This window comes from Carlito syrichta, unplaced genomic scaffold (assembly GCF_000164805.1).
Source record: "Carlito syrichta isolate Samal-C Ts95f unplaced genomic scaffold, Tarsius_syrichta-2.0.1 Scaffold307175, whole genome shotgun sequence".
Lineage (NCBI taxonomy): Eukaryota > Metazoa > Chordata > Mammalia > Primates > Tarsiidae > Carlito > Carlito syrichta.
Window position 1 is genome coordinate 155,518 of NW_007251271.1, and position 13,873 is coordinate 169,390.

Below are 13,873 nucleotides of genomic sequence, written 5' to 3' on the forward strand. Positions count from 1 at the left end.
GGGGTGTCTCTGTCAGTTTGTGTATTTACATGATTGTCTGTATGTTTTAGTTTTTTAAAAAATCTTTTCTGCCTTTGTGTCTCTTTTCATTTGTTAGTTGGTACACCTGTCTTTTTTCCCTTTTATTCTCTCTCTCCACCTTCCTCTCATCCCCCTCCTTCCTTTTTCTACTGCTTTTCTTTTTCTTATCTCATTTTGCTTTCAGGTGGCAAACTTATACCCCACTGCATGGACAGATTGTAAGGCAGTGGGAAGTGGGCTCCAGGGGGCCCACACACCTCTCAGTGGATACTAGGATCTGCAGATACTTTCTGAATCACAGCTCCTCTCTCAATTAATTCTCAAAACTGCAAAAAGTACACCCACCAACTCACAGCCCAGCTTCAGAATTGAACAAAGTCAGAGGATGCATATAAGAAAGAATAGATCAAGCAAACAGAAGTAAAAGCTACCCCCCATCTCTGAATAACAGAATTAGAGAAGAGGTCTAAAAAAATAAAATCAAGGAGAAAAATCTAAACAAATGAAGAAAAACCAACAGAAGAATATAGGTCTCACACAGACCTTTGGGAGGTCAGCCACTGAGAATATAGACTTCAGAATGCAAACAATGAAGAGCCCCCATAATGACTGGTCTCAAACCACAAATCCAGATATCAAGACATTAATAGAATAAATAGAATCAAGGAGAGACAAGAGGAAAGAATGAAGGAGTTGACAACTGAGATAACAGCAATAAAGAATAAAGTGAATGAAATAAATAACAAACTGATAAGCATGGAAAGCAGAATTAGCCAAGCAGAAGAAAGAATCTCAGAGCTTGAGTACCAAAATGTGGAACTAACCCAAACTGTCAAAAACATAGAAAAGCTTAAAAAGACAGAGTAAAACCTTCAAGAGATGAACGGTTATTTCAAGAGGCCAGACCTAAGATTAATTGAAATTCCTGAGGCAGAAAGTGAGACAGAGACCACTCCGCAAAAAACATTCTATGAAATTTCCAAGAAAATTTCCCTCATCTCATCAGTGACATGACCATTCAAACACAAGAGATTCAGAGAACTCCTGCAAGCCTACAAATAAGACCAACTCCTAGATACATAGTAATTTGCCTATACAAAGTAGGTATAAAAGAAAAAAAAAATCCTAAAGGCAGTAATAGAAAAATTCAGACTACCTACCAGAGAAGACCAATTAGAATAGCAGCAGACAGCCGGGCTCGGTGGCTCAGCCTGTAATCCCGCGCCTTTGGGAGGCTGAGGTGAGTGGATTGCCTGAGCCTGTGGGTTCGAGACCTGCATGGGCAGCGAGACATCATCTCTACAATAAATCGAAAACTCAGTCAGGCGTGGTAGTGCATGCCTGTAATTCCGGATACTCAGAAGGCTGAGGTGGAAGGATCGCCAGAGTCCAGCAGGTCGAGGCTGCGGTGGCTGGGAGTGGCCACTGCACTCCAGTCTGGGCAACAGAGTGAGACTACAACTCAGAAAAAAAAAAAGAATAGCAGCAGACTTATCTACAGAAACACTTCAGGCTAGGAGAGCTTGGAACCCAATCTTCAAAGTTCTCAAAGATAAACAATTTCAACCAAGAACTACCTACCCAGCTAAGCTAAGCTTCATCAATGATGGAGAATTAAAATATTTTCCAAGCATTCAATCCCTAAGAGCTTATGCTGCCTGCAGACCAGGTCTACAAGAAACACTTAAGAGAGTATTAAACACAGAAGAAACAAACAAACAAAAAAAGAATGACAATGCCCTTCAAAAGAATGCAGGAAAACGATTGAAAACACATATGAATCAACCCCAAAATCAAAAGAAAGACAACAAACAAACAGCAATAACAAACTATAAGACCCTCATAACAGGGATAAACTCTAACATTTCAGTAATCAGCCTGATTGTGAATGGACTTAATGCTCCATTGAAAAGACATAGAATGGCAAAATGGTTAAAATATCATGAGACAACAATATATTGCCTCCAAGAGACTCATCTCATCAGAAAAGACATTCACAGACTCAAACAAAATTTCAGGTGAATGGAGCACAAAAGAAAGCAGGAGTCACAAACTTAATATCAGACAAAATACCCTGCAAGTTATCAAAAACTAAAAAGGATACAGAAGGTCACTACATAATGATAAAAGGTTCAATCCATCAACAAGAAATATCCACCCTAAACATAAAGGCACCCAACATAGGAGCACCAACTGTCATAAAGTAGCTTCTAGGTAAACTTAAAAAAGATGTTGACTCTAATACTATCATAGCTGGGGACTTAAATACCCCACTCTCAACCTGAGACAGAACATCAGTACAAAAAGTCAACAAGGAGATCCCTAACCTCAATGTGACACTTGACCTAATGGACTTGATACCTACAGAACACTCCATCCAACAACTATGGAATATACATTCTACTCATCACCACATGGAACATACTCTAAGATTGACCACATCCTCAGTCATAAATCAAGCATAAACAAATTCCCCAAGATTGAAATCCTGCCATGTACCTTCTAGACCACAGTGGAATAAAAATAAAAATCAACACCAACAAAGTTCCCCCCAAACCCACAAAGACATGGACAATAAACAGCATGATGCTAAGCAACTCCTGGGTCAACATGGAAATCAAAACAGAGGTTAAAATATAACTGGAAACAAATGAAAATGAAGAAACATCTTACCAAAACCTCTGGGATGCCATGAAAACAATACTAAGAGGGAAATTGATATCTCTGTGAATACACAGGAAGAAAATGGAAAGATCACAAGTTAACAGCCTAACAAATCATCTAAGAGAGGTGGAAAAGCAAGACCACCAAAACCCTAACTTCAGCAGAAGAATCCAGATAACTAAAATAAAAGCCTGAATACAGGACATAGAAGACAAAAAGATAATACAAAAAAAAAAAATCAATGAAACTAAAAGCTGGTTCTTTGAAAGGATAAACAAGATTAATGATCCCCTAGCTAGTCTGACCAAGAAAAAGAGAGAAAAATTCCAAATGAACACAATCAGAAACGCAATAGATGAAGTTACAATTGAAGAAATACAAAAAATTATCACAGACTAATATGTAAACTTATATGGAAACAAACTTGAAAACTTAAAGGAAATGGAGAACTTCCTGACATCACACAACCTCCCCAAGTAGAAACAAGAAAAAATCAAGACCCTAAATAGGACAATAACAATCCAGGAAATTGACCATGTCATAAGAAAACTACCTATAAAAAAAAAAAAAAAAAGCCCTGGACTAGATGGTTTTCTAGTAGAATTTTATAAAACATACAAGGAGGAACTGATACCAATCCTATTGAAAGTATTCTAGGCAATTGAGAAAGATGGAACTGTCTCCAAATCATTTTATGAAGCTAATATCACATTGATACTCAAACAAGGTAAAGATCCAACAAAGAAAGAGAACTACAGGCCAATATCCTTCATGAACATAGATGCAAAATTTCTCAACAAGATCCTAACAAATCAGATTCAATAACACATTGGAAAAATTATCCACCACAACCAAGTAGGATTCAGCCCTGGAATGCAGGGCTGGTTCAACATTCGTAGGACCATACATGTAATTAAATACATCAACAGAAGTAAAACAAAAACCACATCATTATATCATTACATATGGAAAAGCTTTTGATAAAAGCTAGCATCCCCTCTTGATAAAAGCCCTCAAACATCTAGGCATAGAACATACCTCAAAATGGTAAGAGCCATCTACAAGAAACCCACAGCTAGCATACTGCTAAACAGACAGAAATTGGAACCATTTCCCCTGAAAACCAGAACAAGTCATGGATGCCCACTCTCACCCCTCTTTTCAACAGAGTTTTGGAAGTCTTCGCTAGAGTAATCCGACATGAGAAGGAGATCAGCGATATCCAAACAGGCATAGAGGAAGTCAAGTTGTCCCTCTTGGCAGATGACATAATGCTATACTTCAAAAACCCAAGGGAATCTGCCAAAAACCTCCTTGCACTGATAAAGGACTTTGGCAAAGTCTCAGAATATAAAATCAGTGTGCAAAAGACAGTTACATTTTTATACGTCAACAATAAACCAACAGAAATTCAAATAAAAAGCACAATCCCATTCACAATAGCCAGAAAAAAAAATCAAATACCTTGGCATCTTCCTAACCAGAGATGTGAGAGACTTTTACAATGAACACTACAAAGCACTGCTCAAAGAAATCAAAGATGACACAAACAAATGAAAAATATTCCATGCTCATGGACTGGAAGAATCAACACTGTTAAGATGTCCACCCTATCAAAGGCAATCTACAGATTTAATGCAACACTCATTAAAAATTACCAGCAGCATTCTTCTTGGAGCTGGAAACAACAATATGGGAATTCATATGGAAACATAAATGACCACGAGGATTGTATGAAAAAATGTCATACATATTCATGATGGAATATTACACAGCCATAAAGAAGAACAAAATCGTGAATGTCACAGAATCCTGGATGAACTTAGAGCCTATAATGCTGAGTGAACTTTCACAGAAACAAAGAACTGAGTATCACATGTTCTCACTCATAAGCAGACTTTGAACAATTATCATAATACTGTAAGAAAAGGATTGGCAGTAGCAGGAAACTACTACTGTCGGGGGAGTGGGGAGGCGGGATTGGCAGCTGAGGGAATCTGCCTGGGGAAGGGTGGGCACACTTCATCAGCAAGAGTACCTGCATAATGAACATTTGTATATCTAACCCTGAATTGTATTCCACATATTTAAAATTTTAAAAATAAAAGTTTTTTTAAAAAGTTATAATATCCAATAGGGCCAAGTATATTTGTGTGGGGGAGATATATGTACAAACTCACCTTCTAAAACTAAAGCAAAAATTGACAGAAAACTTCAATGTCTCTAGGGTTTACTGGGGGCTGTAGCTCTGTCATTAAGTATGTATGTACCTCTGAAGATACCCTGTTCATTATGGTAGCCACTAGCTACATGTGGCTGTTTAAATTTAAATTAATGAAACGAAGTGAAGTTAAAAATTGAGTTTCTCAGTCACTCTAGTCACATTTCAATTGGTCAAACCTGTGACTAGTGACTTCCACACAACTGTAGCTAAAGAATATTTTTGGCATTAAGAAAGTTCTACTGAATAGTGTTGCTTTGCATAATGCTATATTTAGAAAGCAGATCTTGAAAAACAAACAAGCAAATCAACTACCATCACTACCACCACCATCAACACTAAAGCAACTGCAGCAATAGTCTTTAACTTTTACAAACACTGCCAGGTGAAACTGTCTGATGACACTTGCTCCTTCCCACCTCCAGGGTGAAATCTAGAGCACCCACGATCACTTTCTGATCACTCTCAAATGTGATTTTTAGTCATTAAGCTTATTTCAGTGGTTTCTTTGTCTAATTTCATGTAATAATAAAATCTCCAATCTTCACTAGCAAGAATTCCTTGATGTTGGCCACTGTTTCTCCAGCAGGTTGGCCAACCCTCTGCCCCAGTTTCAGCCCTCATCAGAGTTAGATTCCCGTTTTCTTTTTTTTTAAAGGAAAAAAAAGACGACTCTAGACTGGTCCTTGGGGGGAGGGGGAGAGAAGAAAAGAAAAAACTAATTCCTGTGTTTCCAGGACATACATCACTGCCCAGTGCTGGTACTTAACATATCAAGTATATTTGTAGTTAAATAAGGATTGCCACTGAAAGGACAAAAGACCAAAATGGGGCCAATATAGCCAAAGTGCAGCCATTTTTTTTTTTTTTAAAGTTGGAGTCTCACTCTGTCACCCAGACTGGAGTGCAGTGGCCGCTTCTGGCCACCTCAGCCACGCCCTACTGGGCTCTGGCGATCCTTCCGCCTCAGCCTTCTAAGTAGCCGGAATTACAGGCATGCGCTACCACGCCCGGCTGATTTTTTGATTTATTGTAGAGATGAGGTCTCGCTGCCCAGGCGGGTCTCGAACCCGCGGGCTCAGGTAATCCACTCACCTCAGCCTCCCAAAGGCGCGGGATTACAGGCTGAGCCACTAAGCCCGGCTAAGTGCATCCATTTTTAACACTGCTTATCTCTGTCATGCTTTCTTAGCAAATTACCTAGCTTGCCCTCTAATCATTAGCCAAGGGCAGAAGTGGTTACTCAACAGTAGCTGTTAATAATTATCTTGCAGCCCTTCAGGTTGATTACTTTGCTATTCCAAGTCCTTCTGGACATAAAGGCCCAAGCTATCCTAATCCATTATGATTAGCCCTTTGTGATCCCATCATCACCATGGCAACAGTCCCTGTGCTTACCTTCCCCCTTCCTGATGATGTAAAACATACTACCACTCAGTCACCTTGAAGATCTTCCCACACCAAAGGAAAGCCTTAAAAATTACTCTGCCTCAAGCAGTGGCAGCCATGCTTTTGTTAAGCTTTGGCCCAGCCATGCTTTCATTAAGCTCTGGCTGGACTATATTTTTCTTTAAGCTTTGGCCCCCTCCCTAATCTTGGTAGGTGAATCTCCTCTCTCTGTGTAATCTACCATCTAAATAAACTATATTTTCCAAGCTAATGTCTGTGCAATTTTTTTGCATTTTACCCATGGCACCGGCCTATCCCACAGACCTAAGAGTCAAACGTTTTTTTTTTTGGAACTGAAGTTTATACTCAATTGCTCATCATACACTCATGTAACCCATATTCTTTCCAAGTTATAAAATATTTTAATCACACCAGAGGTATCACTTCTGTTTCCTTCATAGCCAATCCATGTTGCCCACCCACAGCTCCACCCCAGGGAACCACTGTTTTTATTACTTTCAAAGCAGATTAGTTTTAACTGTTATACAACAGTTAAATGAAAATCAAATACTATTAAATGAAAGCAAACACTTTGGACTCTATTGTATGTGGCTTCTTTCACTTACATAATGCTTTTGAGGTTTAGCTATGTTTTTGCATGTAGTATTACATTATACGGATATTCCACAATTTGTTCACTTATCTGTTGATGGACAGATAAGTGTTTGGGTCATTTTTAGTTTTGTAACTATTATGAATAAAGCTGCTCTGAACATTCACTTTTTTGAACACATTTTCATTTCTTCTGGGTATGTTCTTAAAAGTGAGATTACTAGATCCTACTTTTTTATATGTTTAACTTTCTGAAAGACTGCCAAAATATTTCCAAAGTAGTTTTTCCACATAATATTCCCACCAGAAGTTTATGAGAGATTTTCCACATTCTTATAAACAATTGATGTTATTATCAGTCTTTAAATTTTAGCCATTCAAATGGGTGTGAATTAGTATCTCGTTGTGATTTTAATCATAATTCAGGGAAATGATCTCCAGGGCTGGTGGAGACAGGAGACAGCAGCAGTTTTAAAATTCCCCATTTTAATGTGCCATATGTATGTGTGTGCAAATATACAGCTTCCAGTACATGATTTGTCTTTTGATTTTTCTTAACAGACTCTTCCAAACTTTTAAATTTTGATGATACTTTTTAATTTTATGATTAAAGTTTACTAAGTCAGGTCTAGAAAATTATTGCTTATATCAAGAAGATATTTTCCTTTGTTTTCTTCTAGAAACTATAGAGATTTGGCTTTTATGTTTATATCTATAGTGCATCTTAAAATAATTGTTAGCATTTCATATAAGGAGCAGTTTGAGGCTCATTTATATTCATATAGGTAGTCAGCTGATCCAACACTATTTGTTTTAAATACTTTCTTTTCCCCCGAATTGCTTTAGATTCTTAGTAAAATAATGATAGATAGATAGATGAATAGATAGATAGACAGATAAATAGACTGTGAAAGTATGGGTTTATTTCTGAATGCTCTTTTTTGTTTTATTGATTGTAATGTGGCAACCCCAAATCTGAGAAGACTTGTACGTAATGTTTACCTATCCCAAAGAAGTCACCCAGAGGTCAGCAGGGAAAGACACTGGTTTTTTATCAGTTATAAGAGGCACCTGTGGTGACTGATTGGGGAAAATATCCACTCCTGGGGAGAGTACAGTAAATAGTTTTATAATCCAGCAAGTTAATTATTCAAATTGTTACAATTGCAGTGATTAAGAATGATGTCTACATTGTTTTCAGTTTTACTCAATCACCTGCATCCCATGACTCATTACTGGGAATATGCATATCCTTCAGAAACCAGCTGTGGCCAGAGACTGCTCCTTGAGGGAGGGAGGGGCAGGAAGAAGCCAGGTATGGGGGAAACACTCTATGACTGGACAATACCTCAAACTGATCCTATTTGCTTATCTTTAAACTAATATCACAGTCTCTTGATTACTGTAATTTTATATTGAGTCTTGCAATCAAGTAATATGTGTTCAAGTTATTCTTTTGTAAGATTGTTTTGACTACTTTTGATTATTTGTATTTTCCTATAGATTTTATAAATAACTTGTCAATTTAATTTTTAAAAGCCTATGAATTTGATTGATATTGCTTTGAATTCATAGATTAATTTTAAGAGGATTAACATCACAATAACACTGACTCTTTTAATCAATGAACATGGTGTATCTCTCCATTTATGTTTTCAATTTCTCTTCGTCATGTTTGTAGTTTTCATACACAGGTCTTGCATCTATATCTCTAAACTCAGCTCCAGTATTTTACTTGTTTGTTAGCTATTATAAATGTCATTGACTTTTTTGGTTGTTTTCTCAGTTATATTAAATTTATTTAATAGACAGGAATAGTCTCAAAAATCTTTCTCTTCATCAGATGTTAGCAAAATTTTTGGCCTTTGAGCTTGAACATGGAGCTTTACTCCATCAATAATATGATTTTCCTGCTGTACTGTATTCTGAAGTTCTTCTGAAGAAAACTGAATCCAATCCATATCTCTGTGAAAGTCAGTCTCTTTGTCAAAGGGTACGATGCACTTTTGGATATGGTCAAATTGTGTGAATTGTTCTCTTAGCTCACTTGATGCCGTGATCCAAGGAATTTTAAATAGTATGCAGCCATAAGGAAGGACAATTATGAACTTTGCAGTAACTTGGATGGCTTTAGAGTCTATCATACTGAGTGATCTATCACAGAAACAAAGTACTGAGTACCATATGTTCTCACTCATAAGCAGACTTGAACAACTATAATACTATAAGGAAAGGATTGGCAGTAGTGGAAAACTGCCCGGGGGGGAGGGGGAGAATTGCCAGTAGTGAGAAACTGCTGTTGGGTGGGGCACACCTCATCAACAAGGGTACCTGCATAATGAGCATTTGTATGCCTAACACTGATTTGTACACCACAACTTTAAAATAAAAATTTTTTTTTAAAATTTATTTTCCAAATGCCATTATAACGAGCCATTATTTTCATATATTGATTTTTTGTATCCTGTGATCTTGCTAAATTCACATATTAGGAACAGTTGATTGTTTGTATATTCCTTAAGATTTTTTATGTACACAATCATGTCATCTGTGAATAAGGACCATTTTATTTCTTCCTTTCCAAAATGTATGTCCTTTATTTTGTTTTTAGCATTACTGCATTGGCTAGAGTTGCCAGTACAATGATGAATAGAAGTGGTAAAGTGGATATCTTCCTTGTGTGCTCCAGAGATTTGTATTGAAAATTTAGCCAAATCAAAAGCTACAAATGCTTAGGGCAAGACTCTACAAGGCCTGGCAAAATGCAACTACTGGAGGAAGAGCAACTACCAAGAGGCTGTGAGCTGAACAACTATCAGGTGTCTCACAGGGGTGGAAAACATTTAAGGTATGACAGAATAAATGAAAGACCTTGTAGGATACTCATAGAAATGAATAAAGACCTTATAACGTTAAGCTTAATAGTTGATAACCTGCTATTTTCACCATGATACTTGGAACTGTCCTAATATACTCTCCACCAAAGTGTCCTTTGATGGTTTATTTATCTTTCAAGGAAATCATTACTTTAAGCAGATTTCACATCCTAGGGGCTGGGAAATGTTCAGTCAGATATTATAGTATCCGACCCCTTTAAACACACATATCCCATATCCCAGTAAACAGCTGAGGGAAATATTAAATGTCTTTCTGAACTTTAAGATCATAACTCCACAGTAGGATCGCAGCATAATACAGACAGATATAATTCAAGGAGATAAACAGAAATTTTGGAAATTAAAAAGGATAACCAGAATCAAAAAGAAAATATAATAATAAGAATTACTAAATTTGGGAGTCATGTTCCAAAGAGAGTAGTAAGAACACCATCATAATTTAGGGCTAATTTAGTTCATAAATATCCTAAAATACACATCACAGGGAATAGTGCTTTGACCAAAGAAATAGAGAAGATGACTTAATGCCTTTTCTCAGTTTTGAAAAATACTGCATTACCACAGTTTGAAAAAAATAATAAAGAAAAAAACACCAAAGGCAAAATTTGAGTTTTCTGCCTTGCCAAGAATAAAAGGAAGACACTTATACTGTCAATCAAAGCATAGAAATACACCAAATTGCAGTTCAAATCAATCCTTTGCCTTTGAGGCCAACTTTTTTTTTTTATACCAACCATATAGAGACTCTCTGCCTTCTCTGGACTATTTGGAAAGTAATTTATTTTGAGATACTTTGGACAGATGCTGGTTGTGTGCCTGCCTCACCCAATGTGTTCTTTAGAAATTGCATCAGCACACATAAAAGACTCTTCAATGCCTGGCAAAATAAAGACCTTGGGCTAGTCTTTTTGGCTCTATCCAGTTAGTGGAAATTATGAGTATAAATAATTAAAAACAAAGTATCAAGAATAAAAGTACACAATGGTGAACAGGTTTGGGTGTCATTCATTGTCTTCTTAGTGCATAGCACACATGGTTTTTCTTTGCTATTTTATGCCTTGCCCCAAATCACAGCATTACACACTTGTAGGGAGGTTAAGCTATAGACTAGTGCAAACTACATCGGGTAGTCTGGTGAATATTTTTAAACTAGTTTTAGCTGCAGTGTTGCTTATTTTGAGTTGCAGAGCCATCAAAACTGAATGGATCTAAAAGATTAGTGAAATAGACTAAAATTGGTGAAACACAGAAATTAGTCCAAACGGATTGTCAAAGCAAAAAGAAATCTCAAGTAGGTGACAGGAACTAGGCCACAAAGCCAAGAGATAAAAGTTCTTAGGAGATGGAAACAAGAAAAAGCTGGTTCAAGTGAATGAGTCAAAGACTGGTAGGGAGGCTACAGAAAATATTAACGGCAGAAGGTACTATCTAGGGCTGAATTTTCCATTGCTCACACTAATAGGAAATTGAACCTTGATAAGCAGTTGCATCCAGCTAAATTGAACTGAGCTGATCTGACCTATACTGAATTGATATGAACTAATTGAATCTATTAAATAATTGTATTGGGTTAAACAACTTTTTTAGAAACTTATTTTGATGTAGATACATACAGCTATAAAATTTAGACAATACAATACTTTTACTAAATTATTTTTAATTACTTAATCTTGGAATGGACATTCAAAGGTTTGTAATTTTACCCTCTTGGCCTTTAGGACCATATGTAAATCATCTCAAAAATTGAACAATGAAGACAATAGAATAATGTTTTCATTAAACACATATACACATACAGTTTGGCCTTTTAAAGATAATTTTTGCTCATTTTTAAGTGATATGGAAGAGAAAGCTGTGCTCCAACTTCTGGCCTGGAAACTTTCATTTAGTGCTTTATGACAGAAAATAACTTTGTAAAAATATGACCCCAAAGATGAGATGGGGAAAAGAATGAGATGACAAAGAAAATTTTAGGAGTTCTGGCAAGATGGCGAAGGGGCAGGTTGGTCCATGAGATTCTCTATGAAAGCGAGTGCCCATAGGGACTTTTGCTCTCCCCTGATGGCTTCTGCTCCTGCTACTACCAGTCTGCTCTTCAGCCAACTGCACAGGCCTGTGAGCTGGCAGAAACTGGCCCCATGTTCTGTTCTGTCTGCCACCGCAGCCGCTGCTGCTGCCGCTGCCACCACCAGTTGTGTTGACCCACGGGCTGGAGGCCTTAGGTTCCATGTACTGCACTGCTGACTCGGTGGCTGCCACTCCCTCCTGCAGTCACTCTCTCCCCTTGCCTGGGTTGGCCCTCAGCTACCAGCCTGTGGAACTCCTCCCATGCACCGCACTGCTGACAAGGTCACTGCCACCAGTGCTCTTCACCACAGCCACTCCCTCCCCCAAACCAGGGTGGCCCTCAGCTCTTGGGCGGCCAGTGGAGCTCCGGGTCCCCACACCTGCTGCACCATCCCGCCCAAGTTTCCCAGTGCCACTCCGACCTGCAGTTCCCAGCTGTCTCCCTTCACCTCCCCCAGCTCGACCCCCAGCTGGTGGGTCCAGAGAGCAGCTGGAGCCCTGAGATCAGGCAGAGACCTGCGTTGACCCACACAGCTCCACCCAGCTTTGCCAACCTCCAGCTTGGACCTAAGATAATGGCATCAAACTGGAAGAGACAGAAACCCCTCCCCCATGCTAGTTCAGGCACAGGTCAGATCTGAGTGGCAGACATCACAGGCAGCAAGTTGACTGAGCCCAGATCTGATCTAACCTCCGCTGGCAGCAGGCCTGTGAACAACCCTATCAGCCTAGAGCTAGAGATCAGAGCAGAAAGGACACTGGACTTAGAGGAATGATCTAAGGGTGTGCTTGGTTCCCTTGTTTTTATTTTTATTCTTTTTATGTTTGTTTTACTAATCTTTTTTTTTCTCTTTTCTCTCTCTTCTTACTGTTAATGATCATGTTTGCATAGTTGCTTTGTCTCTGTTGTTTACTGATTTTTTTCTTTAGACTTCATGTTTGTATGGGGAATAGTATCAATAAGTAGGTTGATTGGCTCGTGTGTCTGTATGATTGTCTGTATGTTTTAGTTATTTTTTTTCTTTTTAATCTTTTCTGTCTTTGTGTCTCTTTTCATTTGTTAATCAGTATGTTTGTCTGTTTTGCCTCTTACTCTTCTCACTCTCCACCTACCTCCTACTCCCCTCCCCCATTACATTATTTTCCTTTTTCTTACCCCATTTTGCTTTAAGTGAGTAACCGTATTCCCCCACTGTATGGACAGATTTCAAGGCAGTAGGAAGTGGGTTCCAGGATATCCATACACCTGTCAGTGGATACTGGGAGCACACAAGGAAATCTATCTACAGATAGATTTTGAAACACAGCTTCCCCCTCAATTAAATCTCAAAATTGCAAAAAAAAAGTACAGCCCCCAACCTACAGTCTAGCTTCAGAAGTGAACAAAGCTAGAGGATTCACATAAGGAAGAATAGGAGATCGAGCAAACAGAAGTAAAAGCAACCGCACCACCCCTGAACAACAGCATTAAAGAAGGGGGGAAGAAAAAATGGAGAGGAAAATCTACACAAATGAAGAAAACCAAAAGAAAAATATAGGTCTCACACAGACTCCTGGGAGATCAGAAACTGACAAAAAACAGACTTCAGAATGGAAATAATGAAGAGCCCCTAGAATGACTGGTCACATAATACAAACTCAGACATCAAGACGATTAATAGATAGAATAAAAAGAATTGAGGAGAGACAAGAGGAAAATAGGAAGGAGTTGATAACTGAGATAACAGCAGCAAAGAATACTGTGATTGAAATAAATAACAAACTAATAAGCATGGAAAGCAGAATTAGCCAAGCAGAAAAAAAAGAATCTCAGAGCTTGAGGATCAAAATATACAACTAACCCAAACTGTCCAAACCATAGAAAAGAAGCTTAAAAAGACAGAACAAAACCTTCAAGAGATGAGTGATTACTTCAAGAGGCCAAACCTAAGAGTAATTGGGCTACCTGAGGCGGAAAGAGAGACAGAGACCACCCTGGAACAAACATTCCATGAAATTATTC

At 38.1% G+C, this 13,873-nt stretch overlaps 1 pseudogene across 1 annotated transcript in view; it reads right to left on the bottom strand.

Moving 5' to 3' along the window:
* The window catches only part of LOC103266390, a 54,368-nt pseudogene extending 42,335 nt beyond the window's left edge, over window positions 1–12,033 (bottom strand). The window contains exon 1 of the transcript XR_504696.2: window positions 11,889–12,033. The product of XR_504696.2 is annotated as a serine/threonine-protein phosphatase 2A 56 kDa regulatory subunit alpha isoform pseudogene (transcript). The remainder of the gene's footprint in view (window positions 1–11,888) is intronic.
* Between the last annotated feature and the right edge of the window lie 1,840 nt (window positions 12,034–13,873).